This window comes from Arvicanthis niloticus, chromosome 11, assembly GCF_011762505.2.
Source record: "Arvicanthis niloticus isolate mArvNil1 chromosome 11, mArvNil1.pat.X, whole genome shotgun sequence".
Classification (NCBI taxonomy): domain Eukaryota; kingdom Metazoa; phylum Chordata; class Mammalia; order Rodentia; family Muridae; genus Arvicanthis; species Arvicanthis niloticus.
Genome location: NC_047668.1, coordinates 29306098 through 29330692, shown reverse-complemented (window position 1 = coordinate 29330692; position 24595 = coordinate 29306098). Strand labels below are relative to the sequence as shown.

At 36.0% G+C, this 24595-nt stretch overlaps 1 protein-coding gene and 1 non-coding gene across 6 annotated transcripts in view; one reads left to right on the top strand and one right to left on the bottom strand.

Moving 5' to 3' along the window:
- Agmo (alkylglycerol monooxygenase) overlaps positions 1 to 24595 on the top strand; it is a 379192-nt gene that overhangs the window by 210547 nt on the left and 144050 nt on the right. The window lies entirely within an intron of this gene.
- On the bottom strand, positions 6932 to 7034 carry LOC117717462 (U6 spliceosomal RNA). Its single transcript, XR_004607941.1, has one exon. It is a non-coding gene; the product is annotated as a U6 spliceosomal RNA (small nuclear RNA).

The window sequence follows — 24595 nt, the reverse complement described above, 5'->3', positions numbered from 1 at the left end:
ATAAATTTTTCTTGTTCAGACTTTCCTTTGGTGTTTGCTCTCAACAGATTGTCTTTAAAACAGCTTAGCTCAACTTCATCCTTAGATGAGAGCCTCTATCACACTCACCACCACCCTGCCAACACCTATAAAATTCTGGGATGTCAGCTCTTTTCTCTCAGGACATTAAAGACACAAACACTTGCTCTTTCTGGGAAGTCATTTCTAGCTCAACTGTGAGGAATCTGAAGGAAACATGCCTTTATTTTCCTTCTGCCTTTTATGTTTGTTTATTTGTTTAGTTAGTTAGTTTTGATAATTTTGGGCAAGGTCTTCATAGTCTGGGCTGTCCTAGAACTCATTTTGTAGAACAGGTTGGCCTTGAGCTCTGGGGTGCTAGGAATAGAGATTTGTGACATAATGCCCATCCCCTCTGCCTCTTAAACTTTAAATATTTTCTTTTAGTCTGCAGCATTTGTTAGTTTGTAATATTTTGTGCTTAGGATGCTGTAGGTAAAAAATGGGCTGGGGAACCCAGGGTTCCTCACGCCATGCTGTGGGTAGTTGGCTGGGAACACCCTGGGTTCCTCCAGCTGGAAGTTAGGCCCCGGCTGCTGACTAACTAAAGGCCTCTCCACCACCCACCGCGGCTCCTCACAGCAAGGCCCCAACACAAGAGGAAGTCCTTGGGTTTCCAAACAGGTTAATTGGCATGGCAGATGGTGGATGAATCTCAAGCCTGAGTTAAATAGGGAGGGGAAGAAGCAGGAGGGGCTGGGGAGGAATGCTTAATTGACTCCACCCTCTGGCCTTCAGGTATGTTATTAGTATGTAAATCTCTCTAGGGCCTGGGACCTGTTTATCTCGCCCTCCACCTGTGTACATGACTGAAGGGTGAAGGTAGAATGGAGATTAGACCTTGTGACAGGAGCCTGGGTTCTGGGGGCATGGCCAAACCCACAACCCAAGAACCAGGATACCCTTCTGTGGCCTGACAGGATTCATTTTCTTTTTGTTATGTTGCAGAGCTTAAGATTCCTATACTTACTGGAAGTTATGGCCTTTTGATCTTTGAATACTAGCTGCACACAGTTCTCTCCTTTGTTACCTCCAGATTCTCCACATAAACACATAAATGTTAGCGTCTCTCTGTCTCTCTGTCTCTCTGTCTCTCTCTCTCTGTCTCTCTGTCTCTCTCTCTCTCTCTCTTTCTCTCTCTCCATTCCTCATTCCACTCTCCACCTTATACTTTAGTCATAGTGTTTAACTCTTCACATGCTTTTGATTTTTTGTCTAGTCTGGTATCATAATCTGATCTTAATTCCTTCTAATTGTTCATACATACTTTTATAATAATTCTTATTCCTCAAAACTCTTTCACTTTAATATGTATTACTTTTTAGTATTTTATTCCTTAAAATATTTTCAAATGTACATTTCCCTAAAGATGACAACCAGATCCTCTTTGAACATATCTGATAACCTCTGCAGTTCAGTGTCTGATCTGCTGTCTATCTCTTGCCTGCTTCTGATTTCTGAGAAATCTGATGAGTTTTAAGTACACGTCCCACTGATTTCTAAAAATTACAGTGATTCATTAAAACATAGGATGAAAGTGACTTGATCCAGAGAGTATTTGCCCATTGTTGGTCAGCTTCTGAAAGATCTATCCCACATGGGATTCAGGCCACCTGAGAACTGGCAACCTGGTTGCCAGTCTGATCAAGGCCTGTCTTAGAAGTCTAACTTCTTGGTAGCATTTATCTTTCATATACGTTCAGGGCTAAACAACTCTGCAAGTATGAAAAAGTGGGATAGGATCATTACGCAGTTTGGACTCATTGGAGGAGGGCTTTCTGTAAGTCACCTCATCATGTGTTCTGTACTTTTCTTTTCATCTCAGTTACAATATTAGGAAAAAGACAGAGGTCAATGGTTGACAGAGCCATCTTGCCCTTTGCCCTGATGTAGCTTTTGTAGCTTATGAGTTTTCATTCTCTCTTGGAGTTTTTCCTATTATTTTCTTGGTAGCTCTTTAGTGCACTTAATAATTCAGGATGCCATGAAGCAGTTTTGGTTTTGCTCTTATTAGCAGTTTTGTTGCCTCCTGTGGAAGACAGAGCACTGTCTCTCCAAGCACACATCCATGCTCGCATATCTAGAATGAAATGTGTGAATTTTGTATGTAATATGGCAAGAAGAATTTCAGGTGGTAGATGAACAAATGTGCTAATCAGGTATTATAAAGTGGTGGAGATTTTTATAGACTGCCTGTGCTTAATGTAATTTCAGCACTGGGATAGGTTAAAAAAGCAGGCAGGAGAGTCAGAGTGACGCCATATGAGATGGACTGTTACTGATTTGAAGATGAAAGACAGCCATGAGCCAAAGAATGTAAGCAGCATCCAGAGGCTGGAAAGAGCAGTGTAACAGATTCTCCCTCAGAGCCACCAGAAATGTAGCCATGCCAACACCTTAAATTTAGAACAGTAAAACCCACTGTGAATAGCTGACCACAAATACAAAATCATGCATTGGTGCCCTGTTAAGCCATTAGGCTTATGATAACTCATAACAGCATCAATGGGATAGTAATATACCTTGATATACTAAAAAATAGCAACTATCTTATATATACATATATATATTTAACTATATAAAATATATAAAACTATAAATACTAAAAATATGACATTAAGAATGGTGCTATCCCCACACTTCCAGGTATGCCAATCATGTAATAATATTATTCAAAACTTTGTAAGATGCTATCACTCAATATGATAGCAAGGATATAAAGGGTAATTTTATTTGATGTAATTTTAACAGGTTTTAATACTTATTTATGCTATTTATATGTCGAGTTGAAGGCAAGAAACAAAGTTTTCCAAGTAGTATGCAAATATGCTTATTTCTGGCAAAGTGATAGAAACTGACTGGTTTTCTTTTTCCCTTTTTGCTGGCTCACTTCCTCCACAGTTATAGCTAAGAATGAAATGGAAATTTTTTGCTAAAAATATTATCTTGGCATTTTTAGCAAATAGAAGCTAAATAGCTATAGCTTTGATCACTTATTGCACATGAGTGCTTATGATGAGAGCTTTTAGGTTTGTTTAAATAACATTGCTTAATGAAATTATTCTTTAAATTAAAACCAAACTTGATCTATTTCAAGTGTGCCAAGTTTCTCAGCATTAACACTATGTGTCTGCTAAAGGCAGCTGCTAATCCTGAGACTGGCTCTAAGCATGTGAGGAGCCTGGTGCTGGGATCCTGAGGCTCAGCAGCATGAGGGAAGCTTTCCTTCCAAACAGCACAGGATGCTTCTTTATTTTAAAGCTCAGCGAATAGAGATGTATACAGTGTTAATTTAGCAACCTGCAAAACTGACATTGAGAGAATTATAATTTTATTTTCCCTAGCTATGAAGCCAATTTTCTATCCAATATGTAACAATTTTTATATATTTTAATACTTCTTAGATACACTCTTTTCTCATAGAAGACATCCTGATTATAGTTTTTTTCTCTCTCTACTCCTCCCAGTGCCTCTCCACTTTTTCACAACTCCTGATCCACTTCATCACTTCCTCTAACTCTTTACTAAAAACCAAGATTCTAAGAGCAACCAAACATGACAAAATAATATAAAATAAAATAAGATGACACAAAAACTATCATATCAAAGTTGGACATGGCCACACAAGAGAATGAAAAATGTCCCAAGAGAAGGCACAAGAATCAGAGACCCTCTTACTCATACATTTTGGAGTCCCATAAAAATACAAGGCTGAAAGCTGTAGTATGTGTATGTATGCAGACGACCTAATATAAACTCATGTAAACCCTATACTTGCTGCTTCAATCTCTGTGAGCTCATATCTGCTTTACTTAGTTGATTCAGAGGGCCTTGTTCACCTGGTGTTCTCCATCCCCTCTGCTCTAACAGACTTTCTGCATCCTTTTCTGGGTGATTCTCTGAGCTCTACTGTGAGGAATTTGATGGGGGACTTCCAATCTCTCTCTCTCTTTCTCTCTTTCTCTCTCTCTCTCCTCTCTCTCTCTCTCTCTCTCTCTCTCTCTCTCTCTCTCTCTCTCTCTCTCTCTCTCTAGCTTTCTCTCTCTCCATAATGTCTGGCTGTGGGTTTGTAGGCTGCCGACCCGACTCGGCCAGTCAAGATGGCGCAGGCCTCGGCCTCTGGTATCGGCTACTAGTAAATAGTGCACTGCACATGCGTCAACTCTGTTTGGAGCCAACCTCTCCAGAACGGGGTATGCTAATGAGGTACCACAATTGAGCAGGGTATGCTAATCAGGTACCAGGATCCTGACCAATCACCCCCTCCCCCCTCATTAGCATTACCGGGTGGGGTATGCTAATGTGGTATGCTAATGAGGCACTGCAGTTCTGACCATTCATGCACCTCCAAGCGCTTTCTCCCCCCACCCCCTGCCCAGGGCTGAGGGTATATAAGCAGCTCACCCTGGGCAGGGGTCTCCTCCTGAAAACTAAAAGAGCACCTCTGCAGTAAAGGCTGTTGAGAAGGATCCGGTTGTTTGCGTCTTCCTTGCTGGTTGAGTGGGGCGGGACATGGGTTCCTGCACCTGTTTCTACCTGCTGCCAGAGAAAGCCTCTCTGATGATAAATGGATAAGGCACTGATCTATGGGTATAACAGAACATCATTAGGAATCATTTTCTTGATTTTTTCTTAGGCTCTTGTTATCGTTTAGGTATGCAGTGTCTGGTATGAGTACTTTCTCTTGGAGTGGGCCTTAGGTAAAATCAGACATTGGTTGGCTGCTCCCAAAAGTTCTGAGCCACCATTGCCTTGGCATTTTTTTTTTAAAACTAGGTTTTAAACTAGGTTTTAAACTAGGTTATTGTGTTTAGGTATCCTCCTTGTATCACTAATCTAGAAGGCTTTAATCATGAAGTGAAGTTGAATTTTGTCCAAGTCTACATTGCCACCTAGTGAGGTAAACATGTGGGCTTTTTACTTTCTGTTTGTTTATATGATTTTCTTATATTGAACAAAGCCTACTTGATCACGATATGTGATTTTTATGATATGTTCTTGGATTCAGTTTGTGAGTATTTTGTTGAGTATTTTTGCATTTATGTTTAGAAGGGAAACTGCTTTGTAATTCTCCAGCTTTGTTCAAACTTTGTCTGGTTTTCATATTAGGCTAACTGTGGCCTCATAAAAAGAATTTGACAGTATTCCTTCTGTGTCGATGTTGGCAAATAATTTGAGGAGTATTGGTGTTCACTCTTCATAGAAAGTCTGGTAGAATACTGTGCTATAACCATAGGCCCTGGTCTTTCCTGAGTTTGGAAACATTTTAATGCCTGTTTCTATTTCTATTGGAGATCTAGGTCTATTAGATTGTTGATCTGATCTTGACCCAACTTTGTAAGTTGTATCTATTGAGAAGATTGTCCATTTTATTATACTTTTCAATTCTGTGGAATACAGATATTAAAGTATGACCTAATGATTGTTGGGCTATCATTATGTGTTGCTGTGCTATACCTGTCAATTGTTAATTTTTTAATTTGGATAGTCTCTCTTCATCTTTTAGCAATTTTGTATAAGGGTTTGTCTATCTTGTTGATTTTGTTAAAGAACTAACTCATTGTTTTATTGATTCTTTGTAGAGTTCTTTTTGTTTCTATTTTATTGATTCTTGCTATAAGTTTGATTATTTCCTGCAGTCTATTTCTCTTGGGTGTACCTGCTTGTTTTTGATCTAGAGCTTTTATTTTTACTATTAATTTGCTAGTATGAGTTTTCTCCATTTTTTTTTAAATGTAGGCACATAGTGCTATAAAAGTTCCTCTTAGAACTGATTTCATTGTGTTTCAAAAGCTTTGGTATTCTTTGCAATCATTTTCATTGAACTCTAGAAATACTTTAACTTCTTTATTTCTTTCTTGATTCATTTATCACTGAGTAGATATTATTCAGTTTCCACAAGTTTATCAGATTTTTGTTTTTTGTTTTCTGTTTGTTTTTGTTTTATTTCTGTTGTTGCAAAAGTCTAGCTTTAATCTGTGGCAGTCTGATAGGATACAAGAGGTTTCAAATATGTTTTTATTCATTAAGTCTTGCTCTGTGGCCAAATATGCAGTCCGTTTTGGAGAAAGTTCTATGAGGTGCATATTCTTTTGTGTTTGGAAGAAATGTTTTGTAGATATCTGTTAGGTCCATTTGGTTGACAATATCTGTTAGCTCCAGAATTTCACTGTTTAGTTTCTGTCTAGATGACCTGTCATGGTCTGTCTCATTGCTAGAGTTGGGTACTAGTGTCACCCACTATCAGAGTGTGAGGGTCAGTATCTGATTTAAGCTTTAGTAGTGTTTCTTTTACAAACAGAGGTGTGTAAATGTTTAAGGCAAAGATGTTAACATCTTGCTTGGTGGTGGTGGTGCATATTTTAATCGCAGCACTTAGCAAACAGAAGCAGATGGATCTCTGTTAGTTCAAGGCCAGCTTGACCTAAAGAGAAAGATCCAACACAGGCATGGATTTACACAGAATAAAAAACTGTCTTGAAAGAAAAAAATCATAAAAGAAACAGCAAACAAACAAGCAAAACAAGAATTGACTTATCAGTTTGAAGTCTATTTTGTAGATATTGCAATGTCTACACCAGCTTGCTTCATAGCTACATTTGATTGGAAAATCTTTTTCCAATCCTTTATTCTGAGGTAATGTCTGTCTTTAATGTCAAGGTGTATTTCTTGTGTTCAACAGAAAGATAGACTCTGTTTTAGCATCTATTCGATTAATGTATGTCTTTTAATTGGAGAATTGAATCTATTGGTATTGAGAGATATCAATGTCTAAAAGTTATTTTTTCCTGTTATTTTGTTGTTGTTACAGGTATTGGTGGTGGTGGTGGTGGTTTGTGTATGTGTGTGTATGTGTGTGAATGTGTATGTCCTTAAAAATATGGAATGCTCTACTAAATTGTGTACCATCAATGCTCAGAAGCCATGCTACTCTTCTCTGTATTGTTCCAATTTTAGTATATCAACTGCTGAAGTGAGCACCATGTAATTGTTTTTAAAGAAAATAAAAATCAATGAACAAATAATAATTTCAAGGAAATAAATCTGTCAATTATTAAATGAAATGATGAGTTGACAGTTTTCTGAACTATAAACATAAAAAGCTTTAGAATAACTGTTTAAAGAAGGAACCAATGTCTTTAGCCATCGTGTTAATGCAAATCTGAATTATTTTGGGATATCCCCTCACTTCAGTTATAATGATTATCCTCAAGATATATGACAACAAATGATGGAGATTCATTGGTTGTTATAGTCTAAATGAATACAACCATAGTATAAATCATTTTGAAGTTCTTTAAAAAGTGAAAAATAAAACTATCATATCTCACTTGTTTCACTCTTGAGCATGTATACAAAAAGAATTCCATTTTTGGCTACAGTGTTTTTTCACCCTCATGTTTATTACTGAAACTGAACTAACAATGCTGTGCATCAAATGAACATTAATTTCATATTTAAAATAGAATATATACAGCACTAAAAAATAAAGTCATAAAATTTGCATGAAAGTAAATGCACTTAAATACATATTACAAGAAAACTCATACAATCTCAGAAAAATATACCAAAACCCTATGTGTTCTGTTATGCATGTCTATTTTAGCCTCTAATGTACACATGTATATATGTAAACAAATTTGCTTGTTGGTATAGAGTTACATATAGAAATTGAACACAGAAGGGTAATAAGAAAGGTAAAATGCATACAAATTAATATATTACTTTATGCTGCAAGAAAGTTATTTTTATCTCTTCAGTATCAATGCAAAATATGTCCTGAAATGGGCAGTGTTCACAAGTAATTTTATATCCTTATGGGAATTATGGGAATTACCTTATGGGAAAATCTGAATTTTAAGGTATGTCTTTCATGGCTTATCTATTCCTACAGTCTTTAGTGCTTTGTAAGTACCAGTAAACTTAAGTATTTTGTTATTGAAACATTAATTGTACCTATACAAAAACCAGAATGTAACAATTGCTAGAAATATATTATAATAGTCATAATTTGAAATTTTTATGAATTCCTAGAAACACTAGTTCTTAAAGCATAATACATAAGAATTTAGAAAACCCAAAGAAGCAAAATTTATTAAATAGAGAAAGCCATGTTCACTAAAGAACATTTTGGTTATTTATGGAATATTCTTGAATGCCAATGAACACTTTTTGGCTTTGTTTATATCATCTCTAAAATGAAAAGAAATCCATATATTTAAAAATCCATATTCTTAAAATTCTTCCCTATTCAGTTTTAGGAAGAGTATATGCATACCTAGTAAACACATGTTCATATGGACATAATATTTCATTGTGGATAATCTAAATATGTCTTTCAAGATAAAAATCATTAAGAGTAATAATACCTAGAGTGCATTACTAGATAATATCATGTATGAAAAAAGAGAAAGAAGGAGATATATCCTCTAGTGGCAAGGACAAAGTTCTTTAACATTGGTACAGTTCTCCAATACTCCAGGCTGCTTGGCAGATCTTTTGATGGTGTTGGTGATGGTCATTTCTACAGAGTGCTGCTAATAAACTAAATTATTTCCTTTTTACTGACCATCTTTTCCTTCTATTTAAAAAAAATTGGAGACATTGTTCTATGGAAAATATGTTACTCCTGCTCAAATTACTTGTCTGTAGAACCATTCAATAAAGGTAATAATAGCTCTTAATGTATGCCTGTAGTTGCAATTAAGAGGTTTGCCAAAGGACATTTTGGTTCTTTCTGACATTCTACAATATACCCTGTCTTTTAATCAAATATTTGACAAATATTTGCTCTAACGTACTTCTGCTGATGATTTTTTTTCATATAGTCATTTTCAGGGAATTATTTTTAGCCCAGTGTCGGAATACCTGGACAAGGAGATGAATTGTAAACTTGCTTCAAAGTAAGAAGTAATGCGATTTTAGGTTGTGAATTGAAGGAAACCTTTATTTGTCTCAACACAAATCAGCAACATTTTTAAAAGTCAAACTTCATTCAGGTAGAATCTCAATTTTATTGTATATTGACTGTATTTGTTTCAATAAATACCCAGGTACAGTAAATGTTTATCTCTAAAAATGTAGAAAATTATGTGAAATGCTTTGAAGGATATGATGATGTATCCTCTCAATTATTATCTTATGTTGTGGCCTGAGCTGCCCCACATTGGGTCCCAACAAGTCTCTTGTCAGGGTATATGGCTCAAGATGGCTGCAAGGATGATAGCCACCTTCTGTTGGCTCCCCACAATCTTATATGTACAGACTAAAATAGCAACAAGTGACAAATTAAGAAAAAATAAAGCACTTTTATTAACAGAAGAGTTGGTGGGACCCTACTTGCTTAATGTTTTGAGAATATCTTTTATATGTTTCAGAATATCTTGATGAAAATAATTCTGAAAATATAGACCTTGTTCCCAAAAAGTGTCAATTAAGGAGGTTGATTAATGAGTTGGCAGTTATTATGAATACTGGAACATATTGTCACATGAGGTAAATATGATGCTAATGCCAACAATGTACAGGAGAATTATACAGCCTTGGATTAGGGTAAAAAAATTCTTCTCAAACAAGACATAGCCAAGGGCTTAAAGAAAAACTAGCAGAAGTAGACAGGAACTTTTTTGTTCTTTTCTTTTAATTAGATATTTTATTTATTTACATTTCAGATGTCATCCCATTTCTCCATTTCCCCTTCCTAGAAGCCCCTATTCCATCCCCCCTCCTTCTTTTGCTTTTATACCATTTTAATTACATTCAAGTATTAAGCTCAGTTTTAGGTTGAGGGACTAACAAGACAATAAACACAAATAGTCAAAGAATAAGCAAGGCAATAAACAAAATTTGATGAACACTCCTGTGATTGTGATCACTCTTTCTAAGGGCTTATCAGGATGACCAAAATATCTGAGCCAACTTCTTTGTCCTATCCCAAGGTTATTTTCATGTCTTAAGCCTACTTCCTTGTTCTAGCCTAAAACTTAAATTACTGTCTGGAATTACTTCTTTGATCTAGATAAATATTTAGATTCCTGCCTGAAATTACTTCTTTGTTATAGCCTAAATTCAGATTCCTGCCTAATGCCTACTTCCTTGTCCTTGGCCAATGTCATATTCCTGACAAGCACCCCATTTCCTTGTCCTTGGCCCATTGACAGATTCTTACCAAGCAGCCCCAAGGGCTGCTCCCCCTTTTTATTTTATTAACAAGACTGGGCCTTTCTTAGGTCACTCTGACAAGAATGCCTTCCTTATCCATCATGGAATATGCATTATCAAAAGCAATGCACTTATATTTTAGGTTGGTAAAGCTCTGTGCAGAATCTTACCTATTATTTGCTTGCCAGCCACTTAATAACTCTGTCTGGGGGTCCATTTTCAGGTTCAAGCCATGTACTTTGGCTGCCAACATATTGATGTTGCTAAAGACAAGCTTTAACACAATGGGCAGGAATAAAGTTATTCCCAGGACAAAAAGGGCTAGCGTGATCAAGCTACATATGACATTCTTGAGGTTTGACCAAAATAGAAATACTGACCTCAGGCCATGGGTAATTTTATCAGCAGTATCTACTGCATCAACACTCAGCAGAGCAGCATTTTTAAAATTCATAAGTTCACTATGTAAAGTTAAAACATCCAAAGAGCTGTTAGAATTATGCCAAATATGCTGCAAGTGTCTTTAAACTTTTTCCTAATTATAATGACTACCACTGTAAATTTTAGGACTAACATGAATCTAATGGTATTTGACATGACACTCGAAATGGCTCCTTACCCTTAAATTCTGCACCTCCTTTCAATAATTTGAATAGGATAAAGAACATCAATCCATTGTTCCAAATGCCTATCTAAATCCTCTTGTATATTTGACACATTAGTGACACTTTTTGCTAAATGATTAACAAAAGTAGTTGTCTTAACTTCTTGTGTCAAAGCAATTGCAGAAGCAGTGGTGCTAGTAATTAATGTAATTAAACCTGTTATACTAGCAAAACTCAAGCCCACTACCCTCTTGATTCTGCCTAAAGCTTGACTCATTTCTTCCAGTACTTGCAATCTATTTTTAAAATACCAAGATTCTGTGATACTCAGGGAAATAAAACAAAAGCTTGTTGATAGAACTTCATTACTGACATGTGGGATTTCAAAACAGTAACACAATTAGAACAATGCAACTTACCTTAAATACTGTAGAAGGAACAAAAGTAATTTTAACTTGAGAATTAAAAGAGCCTTAACTCATGTGCTAACACCTGTTTGAAATACAGCTCCTTCCCTAACTTTGTCTCTTGCTAACATAACATAGAGAACTGCAGCTAACTTCCAAATATGTCTCTGAAAATGTCCAGAACAAGACTTACAATGAAGACTATTATTTTCAATATTGGATTGATCTCTAGACAAGTCCATGATTGAGTCTGAATAACTGGTCACATTTAAGAACAATACAAGAGTCATTATAACTTCTCTTTTTGATTCCCTGAGGAATGAGTTTTTAATGGACAAAAGATATTAGGTGAACCATGTGGGTTTACTGATCAGTCAGAAGTGAGAGGAAAAAAAGGTGAGAGTTTTATTTGGTTTCTTAATTTTCTATACTTTTCAGGTCATAATCTCTCTGATATCCTTGAAGACAAATGTACTGATTTCATTGACTACCATCTGTGTTTTGATGACTCTTGAGATATTTAAATCATGTTACACATATGTAGATCAGAAAGATAAATAATCCTACAGGTTTTAGGCCTCTATCATGCTTAGATATTCAATGTAGCCATGGGCATTGCATAAAACCAATCATTGGGGGAAATGTTTTTTTTTTCACTTTGATACAATTATGATTGGCAATTATATTATCTTTTCCTCCATAGGTGTCATTTTAAAAGCCTAGTATACTTTTAATGATTTACGTGAGAGTGCCTCTACTAGCTCTAAAGCAGTCAACTTAAGTCATACTCTTTTAGATTTTAAGATTGATCTGTCTAGTTAAATAAAATCATTCTTTATTCACCACTATCACCACTGGCACCTTTTAATTCAGAATTTTGAATTGTACTTTGAAATGAAGGTGTAGGTCTGTTTTAACTTTTTACCATGTAATAAAATTTGTGATTCAAAGTTTCTTTCCAATAAATGGGCTTGGCTTGAAGACAAGTCATGTCAAACAAGAATTTCCACATTTTAAGGCCCCAGAGAAATCTGTCTTAATGGAATATAAATTATGACTTTATTTTTAAGATGACTACTAAGAGCCAGGTGACTAGACTAGGCAATAATATAATATTAAATATATATCTCATCTTCACTGGTACATTTGTCTAATTAACAACAGGAGAAATTCATGATTACAAAATTTAAAAACATATATGATATTTTCAATTCTAATACTTCTCATTAGTTTGACTATGGCATTTAAAATGGTTAACTGTTCTGTAGAGTTAATTTACTTTGTTATGATGATCATAACTTTTTAAATAATATTTCATATACCTAATATATAAATTAATTTTTTTCTATAGACTTCTCTAATGTGGGTTATATAACATAGTAAAGTAGAATTCTTAGTTTTGGGACATGCTGGTAACTCCATAAGAATTAGTACAATTTAAAATAGTAGGTAAAAACTTAAAATTGTACATATAATCTAATTATTAAAATTGAACTGTCTGCAAAATTCACAATTCTAAATATTGTCATAAATAATATTACCTTTTAAGCTAGGTAACAAAAATGTCTGTATTTTGTGGTTTATAAAAACATAGTCATATTCTAATTTGGGCTCTAAGCCAAAGAGAACTTGGGAACATTTTTAAGTTTGTGTGACTTTCTCCCAGTTGGAAATAGCCCAAGTGAACTGATCACAGAACGTGTTTTCTGTTATCCGGCTCTCTACCAAAATATTTCTTGTAGCTTGAAAATAATAAAGATTTTGCAAGCCCCAGGTGGTCTTTTTTTTTTTTTTTTTTTTTTTTTTGATCCAGGAATGAAGTTACCCTGGATTCATATAACTGAAGTCTGACTTCCTCTCAGCCATTGAAATTTAAAACCGTTCCATTTATTGGTATGGAATCAAGAAAGTTTCTTAAAATTGTCAAACCTTTATATTTGATGAAGTCAGTACATGTAAAAAGTTTTGTTTCCATCTCAGTACAACATGATGTAAAAAACAAAAGCAATACATCAAGGAATAGAATTCAATAATTAAAATCAATTATCAAAAGGTGCTTTTAGTTACTCTTTAAATCACCCTTTAAAAGTTTCTCTGAAGAAAAGTTATAATTTTTATTATAACATTTATTTTATTAATATTTAAATATTTAGAATATATCAATTTCTAGAAAAGCGAGGTACTTAATAGTTACCTTTTTATTATGAAGAATTATAAAAATAAAAACAATCTTTCAAATCTATCTTCACCTTTTAATCCATGCATTTACCTCATAATATTCTTTACCCATGATACCTAGAACATTGTTGCTACAAAAAGGTATTAAAAGTCAAACATAATTTATAAAATCTTCTGTGTGACTTCAATTGTACTGATACAGTAAAAAACTAAATTGTTGATGCACCTTCATGATACAGTAAATTTATAGCTTGTCTTAAAGCAAAATATAGGTTTTTATTCATAATTCTGGGGGTGAGGGGGGCAAGGTGTCTGTGTGTAATTTTCAAATGATTACCCTTAGTGTAAAATTGAAAATATAATTTAATTTCATTTTATCGATCCATCTGAGTCAAATGAAATAACTGAAAAATCATAAGGTGATCAAAGTGGCCATTATGCATTTGTCAAGGGAAAAGAAATTGACGCAACATGGTTTTGCTATGTGTACTTTCCAGTTTGCACACACAGAGAGGGTTATAGTCTTATGCTCACAGTGCCAGTTCTCATTTTTACACATCAGGGAAAAATAAGATATAGAAGAATGTGCACTGTCTGTCTTAGCATAATTTTAAACCAGAGTTCTCAAAAGGTTTACTTTCTCTTTACCCTTGTCTGCTCTCTTGCAAGAAAGAGCACCCTTGTCTGCCCTCTTGCAGGGAGGTACAGGATGATAAAAGGAAAGTTGAAGGAACAGACAAGGGAGACAAAGCATAGAGAGATGATGAATGGACTATGATGTGGTGTACTCTCACATCAGTGAGGCATAAGTAAGACCTTTAAAATTATATCTTAAGAGCATGTCATATTCTAAGCATTGAAATTTATTTGATGAATTTCAACTGCCTCACTCTGTTTTAAGACTGCTTCAGGGTGCATAACTTTACTTCCAGCATCTAGGAGACAGAAGAAAGTGAACCTCTAAGGCAACTCTGGTCTGCGTTGCTTACTCCATGCCAGTGGGGGCAACATAGTGAGACCTAGTCTCAAAACCAACAAACAAGACAAGTAAACAAACAAACAAACAAAAACTAACTAGCAACAAGTGCAATGGGGAATCTCATAAAAGGGGGAAAACAAGAAGAAGTTGTGATCTGTGGTGCTTTCCAGAGATAGCTTAAGTAAGTCACCTGCTAGCCTTAACTTTATGATTGATTTTATTGCACAACTAAAAAAAACAACAGGATTTGTTTTTATGAGAATATTTGGGTAGTAAGGTAGGAGAAGTCCTGCCAATTTCTAGTTCTATTGAAACAACTTCATTAACTGTTCATCTCCACCCATGAAGGCAGTTCAAAAACCAATTTTGATTTCATGGCACAATAAAAAGTCATGGTCAAACTTAGACATCTGAAATACATAATCAGAACATTTGACACATAACCAAGAAACAAAAAAAAAAAAAAAAATAAGACTTTTAATATGCAATAAACTAGAAAACTCAAATGCCTGCAAAACCTTCAGCTGTAAATCTCCCCTATGTTTGCATAAGATAATAGATGTTCCAACCCTTTGACGTCAGCACCATTCCCCAGTACCCAAATCAAATACTTGAATGACTTCAGTTTTTCTTAGCCAGTAGATTTGATGTCGCACCCCCCATTTGTGTGTGTGTCTATGATGTGTATGTAGCCTGACTCTTCCCTTCCACGGCTGCTGTCTAAGTGTGTAATCTTCTTCAAATAATGATCTCTGTGACGAGACCAAGGGAGCTGAGAGAACAGAAGGAGCTAAGAAAGAAATAAGGATGGAAGAGACTTTAAAAGATGAAACAAATGTTAAGAGTTTCTGCAGGTCAAGGTATGTACAGTTGCTCTCCTTTATTCTGTAATGTAGGGATTTTTTCAGTTAGTTGGAGCAGGGAGCCCATTTATTTCATAGAATAAACTGTTCAGGAAGCCCGTCAAACTTTAAGAGAGGGCATTCACTTGATATTGTCATCTCTTTATAAAAAAAGACAATGAAAGTCAAACTAGCATAATTTATAACGTAGAGTTTGAAGTCTAATACTTTGAGTTGCTAGAAATATACCACAATGTCCTGCTCTCAATCAGATGAATGTTATTTAGCTATAAATATATTGGCAGAAAAATAATGACCCTTACAGATTACACAACTCTGAACATGCATGTCCATGGAAATCTCTGTTCACACACCTCTTGTATTCCTTTTCTACCTAATATTTTCAGGGCATAGCCAACTCAATATTACATTTTGCACTGCTTCCCTCAACTTTCTACTGCTCCAAACTCCTCTCCTTTTCAGCACCTTCCTGTCCCTCACATTCTTTTATGGCAGAGAACAGCTCTCTCACTTTTTCTAACAAGAAACACACACTGCAGGTCAGCAACAGAGGTCACCTTCACGCTCGCGTCACAGGCCAAGTAAGATCACTTACATTTTTCCGTAGGTCACTTCTTCTCACTGGGTGGGATATGACCTTTTTTTCTGCTCATAGAAAAGAAACCACCCCAGATGTTCACCACCCATCTCCTGCTCTCTGATTTCTTCTATTCTTTCCTTGTTTGATGCCAAGCACGCAAACTGAGACATAAATCATTCTAGCTATCTTGTTAAGATTTTAGAAGATGGTATTTAGTTCTGCATAATGCTTTTAAAATGTAAGAAGCAAACACAATACTGAAAAAGGATAAAATTTAGGGCATGGGTCCTCATTTTTATCTCAAACATAGAATTCTGTAATTTCTTCTGGGTGTTTTGTACTTTTAAAAAAACATATGTTGGAATATTATTTATGTGGATTTAGTTCTACATCTCTGTGGACAGCATTAGCAACATTTATAGGACACAGTTGTTTTGGTCCACAGTTGTTTGGTCACAGCTGCTTCTTGACTAACCATTACTGATGTCTTTCATCTTTTGAGATCTTTCAGAGTTTCTCCTTGACTCCAATACAACCAACTTTACAGGGAAGGGGGTATTGCACTAGTTAATGACATGTAGATAATTTACATATTTGGCTGTAAGAGTGACTACTACAGAAGTTATCTATCTAATCTTCTTTCTGAAGATCAGCCCTTGCTGAGAGGTTACATGTCTTGTGGTCCGATAGCACAACCTTATGTCTGGTGTAGACACTATTCAGGAGCTGGTGGGAAATGAATGGAGCAAGCAGTCTAAGAAGGGTTTCTCTCTGAGGTGCTTACACTATAATGGGAAAATAGGAATGGACTTCCTCTTGGAAGCAGCCAGTGGAAAGGGGACAAGAACTTGTCCTACAGCACATGCTATGAAGAACACTCTTCACTACTCACGTTCATTTATAAGTTTTAGTGACATTTCCAGAGATTTTTAATTTTTAAATAGCCCTTCTATTTCCCATCTCTTTTACATTCAAAGGTTTCTTTTTATTGAGTCCTGGAGTTGGAACAAAATAATACATCACGAATCAGGGAAACCTGGCAAAACCATGTTACACCCTTTCTTTCCACACCTACTTTATTACTGAACATTCATATCCTATAAAAGTCCATAACTAGCATGACTTTCAAAAAGGGTTACTGTCTAGCTTTTTTTTTATTTTAGATGAATAAGCTAGTAAATTAAAATCACATTTTTCTTGAAATGAACTACTTCTTTTCAAAGAAGTTTTGTTTATTGCACAGACAATGTTATTTAACATATCAAAGATTCCTAAGTAAAATAGTTCTACTTGACTTGATAAATTAATTTAAGTTAATATTATAATAATTATTACAAGATGAGGTAATAGATACAACAGGAAACTAATAGCTATAATGAATTTTACCAAAGCTCATGCAGTATTTACTTAAGCTATCCTTAGGTGTGCATTCTACTACAGAAACAAGTAAGGGACTATCTATATTTGTTCTCCAATATTTATTTCTATCTTTTGACACCATAAGTAACTGGGTAGGAACACGTTCTGACTTTTATAGTCTCATAAAATTTTGTGTCCCAGAACTTATTTCTCTATCAAAATGTTAAATTTATTGTGTTACTCATGTTACTAAAAATCCTTTGTGCAATCAAGGCTTTATATGTTGAACATTACAGTATTTATTTGTTTTTACAAGGTGTTGAGTTGCAAAACTTCTTGGAGCCCCTAAAGTTTTCATGAGTCCTCACTCCTGTGGCTAGCTAGTTCTGATTTCAAGCCTTAGCCTTTCTATATATTTGCTTATGTAGTCCTCTGTACGGGGTCATTCATAAATATTAATTCATGCTGTTAATTGTATAAAGAACATTTTGAGAACTACTTACTGGTATTTTTCATGATGTTCAAGTATTGAAAGGTATTTGACTTTACTTCACAGTCGACATATGCTTCCAGATTACTATCAATGACAGATTCAGACAAACATATGGAATCACTGAAGCCATATAAATATGGGAAAAATTTTAAACATACAGTTGTTTCTAGGAACATAAGAAAACATTATTCTGTGTTTTCCAGTGGGGAAATCCCATGTGTATGGGAGGGGGGGTTCAAATGACTCCTAAGTAACTGGTAATAATACAACAATATTACCTAAAGTGGTGGCATGTATAGAGATAGATTCCTGGTTATTTCACTGAGGAAGAGTGTGTGCTGCTGTTTGGCGCAGACGTCTCCAAAATTTCCCTGCTACCTTCTTTCTTGGCCAAGCCATGTTACCGAATGTCATTCACACTTTTATGATTTTCTAATTTCCTGCAGGAGTTTTGCTATTTTTTATGCCATTTCATGGTAGGAAAATAGCTTCTTCAATTCATCAGATGAGGTAATTCTCTCTACTATTCATATTTAAATCACAGCAATATTTTACACAGCAATGATATTAAACATAAAAAGTCATCCTTTCTTTTGAAAACTATTTTTTTAAATTTTTACTTGAAATATTTTACCATACTATTTTTTCACTATAGTATTTGTATTGATTCTTTGTGAATTTTACATCAAACAACCATATCATACTCACTTCCCAGTCTTTCCATGTCCCACTTTGGACATCCTCTACCCCAAAAGAACAACAACAGTAAAAAGATAAAAATAAAACAAAAACCAAGTCCAATATGAGTGATCAATATATTCACTGAAGTGTAGTAAAACTCTCAATGGCTTACCCATTAAGTACAACTGAGTCTTTCCCTTCCTGCAGCCCCATTGGACGCTATTAATTGTGGACTGCTATCTTTAGCATCCTGATCACACTTTTTAAACATTCTGTTCAATGACTTCCTGCACATGTTGTAGCTTTTTGAGGGGAAGGGATAGGATGTGGGTAGAGGGTTGCCAGGGAATCTTTCATGCCCATTCTTCTCAACTTCGCATGTGCAGTCATTGATATCACTGCCAAAGTCCTCTTTGCTTTTGACATTCAGTGGGGTCACAGACCATGGACCTCTACATGGTTCCTAGTGACAGCACACACCAAGAGAAGAGCCTCTGGTTAGTAGAACCATGGATACATACAAGGCTTTTGTAGGAATCTCAGACCACAGACATCAACATGGGCTCAGGTAGTAATGCAGGCTACTCACATCAATATCGCCATTGGCAGCAGCACTGCCCACTGAATATCAATATGACCTCATCTTGCAGCATAAACCACAGACATCAGCATGGTCTTCAGTGATACCACTGGTCATGAATATCAACACAGACCTCAGCTCCAGCAGTACCCACTCATGACCCTCAGAGGCAGCACAAGCCTGGATATCACCATGGCCACAGGTGACAGCACAGGCCACTCACATTAATATTGTCTCCAGTGACAGCAAGCCCTCAGACATTGACCTGAATTTAAGCCACAGCACAGATAATGTACTTCCTCTTGGTGTTAGGTGGTAACACAGGCCTCAGATATCAACCCAGTTTCCAGCTAAAACAGGACTACTGACAAATACATGGCCTTCTGTGACATTACCAACCATCATGGTCCTTTCAGGAGATCCAGTCCAAGAAGGAAACTGTACCTCATCTCAGGCCTAGTTCATCTCTACTTTCCCTCATGTCAAGGTGAGAAATACCCCCACACTTGACTCCCAAGTTCCTCCTTCTTCCAGAGTTTCCATCTTCTAATCTTGCCTCAATTTAATGGGCATGAGATCTCTTTTATGACAGGTGGCTGTGATGCTTCCACATAGTATCAATAAAACTTCAATAAACTAGATATAGTAAGAATATCAGGTAATAATTATGTTTACAATGTCCAGTTCTTATTTATTTGGGCACCTTTGAAAAAGTACTTCATTATCTTTCCTATTTTGGTGAGTCGAGAGTTCTATACCTAAATCACTTTCTATCACAACTTGCATTACCAATCTAAAATATGATTTTAGACTTTATATAATTTCCTTAAATCATACACAAGTTAAATGTGAGAATATAAGTATCTTGTCTTCAACCCAACCAGAGACATGAAAAGGATAAATATTACCTGAGTAAATAAGAAGTATAGAGCAAGAAGCTTCCAAAGTATAGAAATTACAGAGGTTGTTAGCTACCATGACAGATAGCCAAGGCATCTCTGCGACTTTGTAACATCATCTTCAGTCTTCTGACCCACATTATCTGGCTGACTTTTCTGTGAAGTGGGAATGATGAAGGACTGCCTAGCTTGTCTTGGCAAAGCTATTCAGTTGACTTTCCTACAACCTGTTTGTTCAGTTTATACAGCATGCTGTCTGCAATTGAGGCAAGGGCAGATTCTTGCCACATACTAAGCAAACTCCATATGGAGGTTCTTCAATACTCATCATCTATGAAGTAGAATTGAGGTGCTGCCAGGATCAGAGGTCTCATTGTCACAAAAAGCTGAATGTTAATACAAACATGTCTAAATATCATATTCTTTAGATCTCTGAGAATTTGAAGATCATCTATCTAGAGTATGTCTGAATAGGCAAACATTGCTTATTTCTAGATATGTACTACCTGCCTAACTCAGTAAACATAATTCTGCAATTAACTAAAGTAGTACCTAATAAGAACATAATTTTGATTTACTAATTACTAACTTACATTTCTTAATATCGCAGAGTAAGTAATAGCCGCTTTCAAAAGGAATAGAACTTCACATTGCATTTGTAAGTGAATTGTATAGGAACAAAACTTAAATAAGACTTGAAATATATATATGCCAATAACATATTTTATACCAGCCTGTCTACAATATTGTTTATTCAAGTGGATACAAATTCAAAGCATCACTGGTTTCCAACTGTAAGGATAGTCATCATCTCTAATAAATGTGCAATCTTAGAATCATCCTTTTCAAAAGTCAAGGCAGAAGCCCCTTGCAATTCTAAACATACACCAACTGTATGATGTATTAAAATAAATTTTAAAATGTACATATTTTAAAATTTCAAACTCTAAAAAATGAAATACATAAGCTATTTTATGATATTCTTCAAAGATGACTCCATTAACTGAATCTGTATTTTTAACTCAGTATATTATATTTCTTTGGTTTGCTGCTACAATTTCTTACCTTTGTGGATAAACTAGTTTTAAAGTCTGGAACTACCATTTTTGCTGTTGCTGTTGGTTCCAGAATAGATCCTTTTGACGATTAATTCTTTTGATTTAAAGAGTCCCCTAATATCTATTTTATGGCCTCCAATGTAGCAGTTAATTTTTAAATCTTTTCCTTTTCTGTCCTCTTTGTTCTGACTTATCCTAAAGGAGATATATGAAATTATAATTGCTACTAAAAATAACTACTATATATATATGTAATTTTAAAATTATTATTCTTTAATCTTTTATTTTCAGTCCAGTCATTATCCCTTCCCTGTCTGCCCTCTGACTGTTCCTCATCTCATTACTCCTCTTCAGTCTCCAAGAGAATGTTTCCACCTCACCTCACCCACACCCCACAAGACCTCTCCATTCCCAGGGCCCTCAAGTTTCTCAAGGGTTAGGTGCATCTTCTCTCACTGAGGCCTGTCCTCTGCTGTACATGTGTCAGGGTCCTTATATCAGCTAGTGTATGCTGTCTAGGTTGGCTACTCAGTGTCTGATTGTGTTACACTGTATGTAAGTGAAACAAAATCATATGGGTTCCAAATGCATTTTGTCATTGCACTTTCCGTTTTTTTTAAACTCAAAACACTTTATTTATTAGTATTTGTATATACATATATACTTATACATGTATACATATGTACATACATATATGAACAATAATTAAATAATAAGATGTATTTGAAAAGTATGGGAAGTTGGGAAGAGTGGGAGGAAGGAGAGAAAGGGAAAAAGTATGTAAATACAGTGCTCATATATGAAATTCTCTAAAAGGAATACAGTTTTTTAAAATGTTCAACAGATTAACTAGCATTTCGCAATATGAAAATAAATATGACCTATAATTATGTTGAAGGACATTTTAACTCACTACAAACTTTGAAGTTTAAAATGAAATCAATAAAAATTATTTTACCCAGCATTCTAACAAAAACTACAATAATGTTTTATAATTCAAAGTATTTCTGAGAACAAGAAAATGGATTGTCAGAAGCTAAGTCAGCAGAGCCAGGGGGACACTGTGTGTGTGTGTGTGTGTGTTTGTTTTTTTAACCAAATCATAATTTTTACTTTTTAACATGGAGGTTATAAACACAAAAATGCAAGATGTGGGGAAGGGGATAACACAGGAGCATAGGTGTTCATGGGGAGTACAGATATCTTTCAGAACAGGGTATCAGCTGGATGAAGGTTCAGGGGTCAGGTCACTATGACTCTCCCTATGATTCACTTGTCCTTATCTAATTTGGTACTATCTGCCAAAGGCTGACTATTTACAATGTCTATGACTACTCAGGCTGGTAGATTTCCATAAAAGCTGCATGTTTACAATAGTTTATAGACATCTGTTTCAGTGTTTTTCCATAGAGACCCAAGACTTTGTGTTAGCAGGCATGTATGTCAGGCCTATTGCTGATTTTAGGCTTATGGCTGATTTTAGGCCTTCAGTGTATAAGCAGGGCTGCCCCTGACATCTTCTCCCTTCTCCAAGTATAGAAGGGCTGTGGTGATTCTAATCTTGCCAAGGCAGGGATAGAGGCCTAACCTCCAATAATTAAAGGGGACCTTGTAATGGCTCCAGTCCTGTCGTCCAGTGAGGCATGAGGGCCATACCTGGCCCGATGTCTTTTTCCTGGAGAGGGGATACTTTTGACATCAACCTCCATGCAGTCAGGCTTGTCCCTCAGGGAACCCAGAAACATATTTTTAACTTTTATTTATATTCCCTTGCAGTGCTTAGCCTCGCAGCCTAATCAAGAATTCAGATCGCCAGATAGAGGGGGTTCTGGGTGGCCTCTCTCTGCTTGGTCTAGGGGCAGAAGTCCCCTCTTTTAGGTTGGGTGGAGACAGGACTTGGGAGTACCCTGAATAGAGTAACATCCTCATCTAGAGTCTCATGGTCCTCCATAGGTAACTTATGATAATGTAGCTGAATAGAATTTGCTATCAGATTATCTATCTGTTGTTTCACAAAGTTAGGCTATTTAAGACCCAGAGACCAAAGGAAATAAGCAAAAATAACCTAATTAATGGTCCCAAGATGGAAGGAAGAAGGGTTAACAATCATGGAGAGGTTGAAGACCAATTCTTGTACAAGCTTTCATTTTTCTCTTTCTCTCTCTGTCTTTTCTCAAGACCTTCTCTGGCCTTTTTCATGCTCTCTTTAATCATCCCTGTTTTGTCTATGTAAAAGCAGCATTCTTCTTTAAGGGCTGTACACAGTCTAGAGCTGTACACAGTCTTTTCTATTGTAAAAGAGAAAATCAAGTCCAATAAAGTTCTTTGCAATTTTGGGGGATCGCATCAGACAGCAAAACGAGGGATTTCTTCAGATTAGTGATGTCAGTCTATAGCTGTTTGATGTCCTTGTCAAAGGCTCATTGGAAGTCTGAGTAGTATAAGTCCAGAGGCCAGCATTAGGATTAGAACTCCTAACAGCAGACATCACGGGTGATTAATTTTTCTTTGGAAAGGAAAAAAGAAGGGATGCCTCTGGCATCACTGAGCCCAATAAAATCTATGCCACAACTATGTGGAAGGACCCTTTTACCCTTAAATGGAATGGCCAGAACCCAGTTCCTATATGGGGCCGAGGATTGATATACCTGTTTGATACCACAGAAGGCACAGCTAAATGGCCGCCAAAAAGATTAATGAATTAAATAGATATCCCTACAAAACCAGGCCCAATTATAAATAAGATGAATAACAATTGACATCCAGGGAAGAGAAATTGCACTTTCCATTTTTTTTTAACACAGAAAATGTATATATTTTTCATCCCTCTCTCCTTAAAGACTTCTGAAATATCTTACCACATCTGTTAACTTTTCGACCATTTGCTTGTAACCGTAGCTGGAGGTGCCAATTTTTCTATAGCTCAGTTGGCATATTCTGCTGGATGTTGGCTCCTGGATCTGCTTCACTCCTGTAGGTCAGTCCCATTGCCTGGCTCTGGGTAGGTACAAGCTTCTCACTGCATGGATAGGAATTGGGAAGCAGATTTCTCAAGAACCCTCTCTCTCCCTCCATCCCACTACCTGTTCTGTCTCCAGTCTTCACAGGCTTTTCCATTGGACATATGTTGTTTTGCCACAGGCCCAGGCTGCTCATTCCCTATCCCTTGCCTGGGAAGTGCACTAAGGTTCCTATTCTCTCTCTCTTAAAAGGAAGCAATTTTTTGCCTGGCTAGGTTATTGCTCTGGAGGGAGTTTCTTCCCCACTTTCCAACCAGGGATTTTTCTCAGACCGGAAGTTTGTATTTTGTATCTGCTGTACCCTTACATTATGCTGTTTGTATCCTCAGGCTTTTTCACCTACACTCCAGTTTCTGAATAATGACTCAGAGGCTTATTATTTATTAGTTAAATGCCTAAGCCTTAAGCTAGGCCTGCTCCCACTATCTTGAAGTTTATATTAACCCATTTATACTATTCTATCTGCCACATGGCTAGTTAACCCTCCTCAGTTTCACGGGTTTACCTTCCTCCAAGTGCTGGCAGGGAAACCTCCCACTCCTGACTCATTCCCAGAGTTCCTCTCTCACGGCAGAATGTCCCACCTTCAGCTTATTTCCCATCAGATTTTTCTTTTCAGGATCATGTGTGTTTATAATTAGTATAGACGTGTTTAATTTTCCTTTTTTTTTCTTT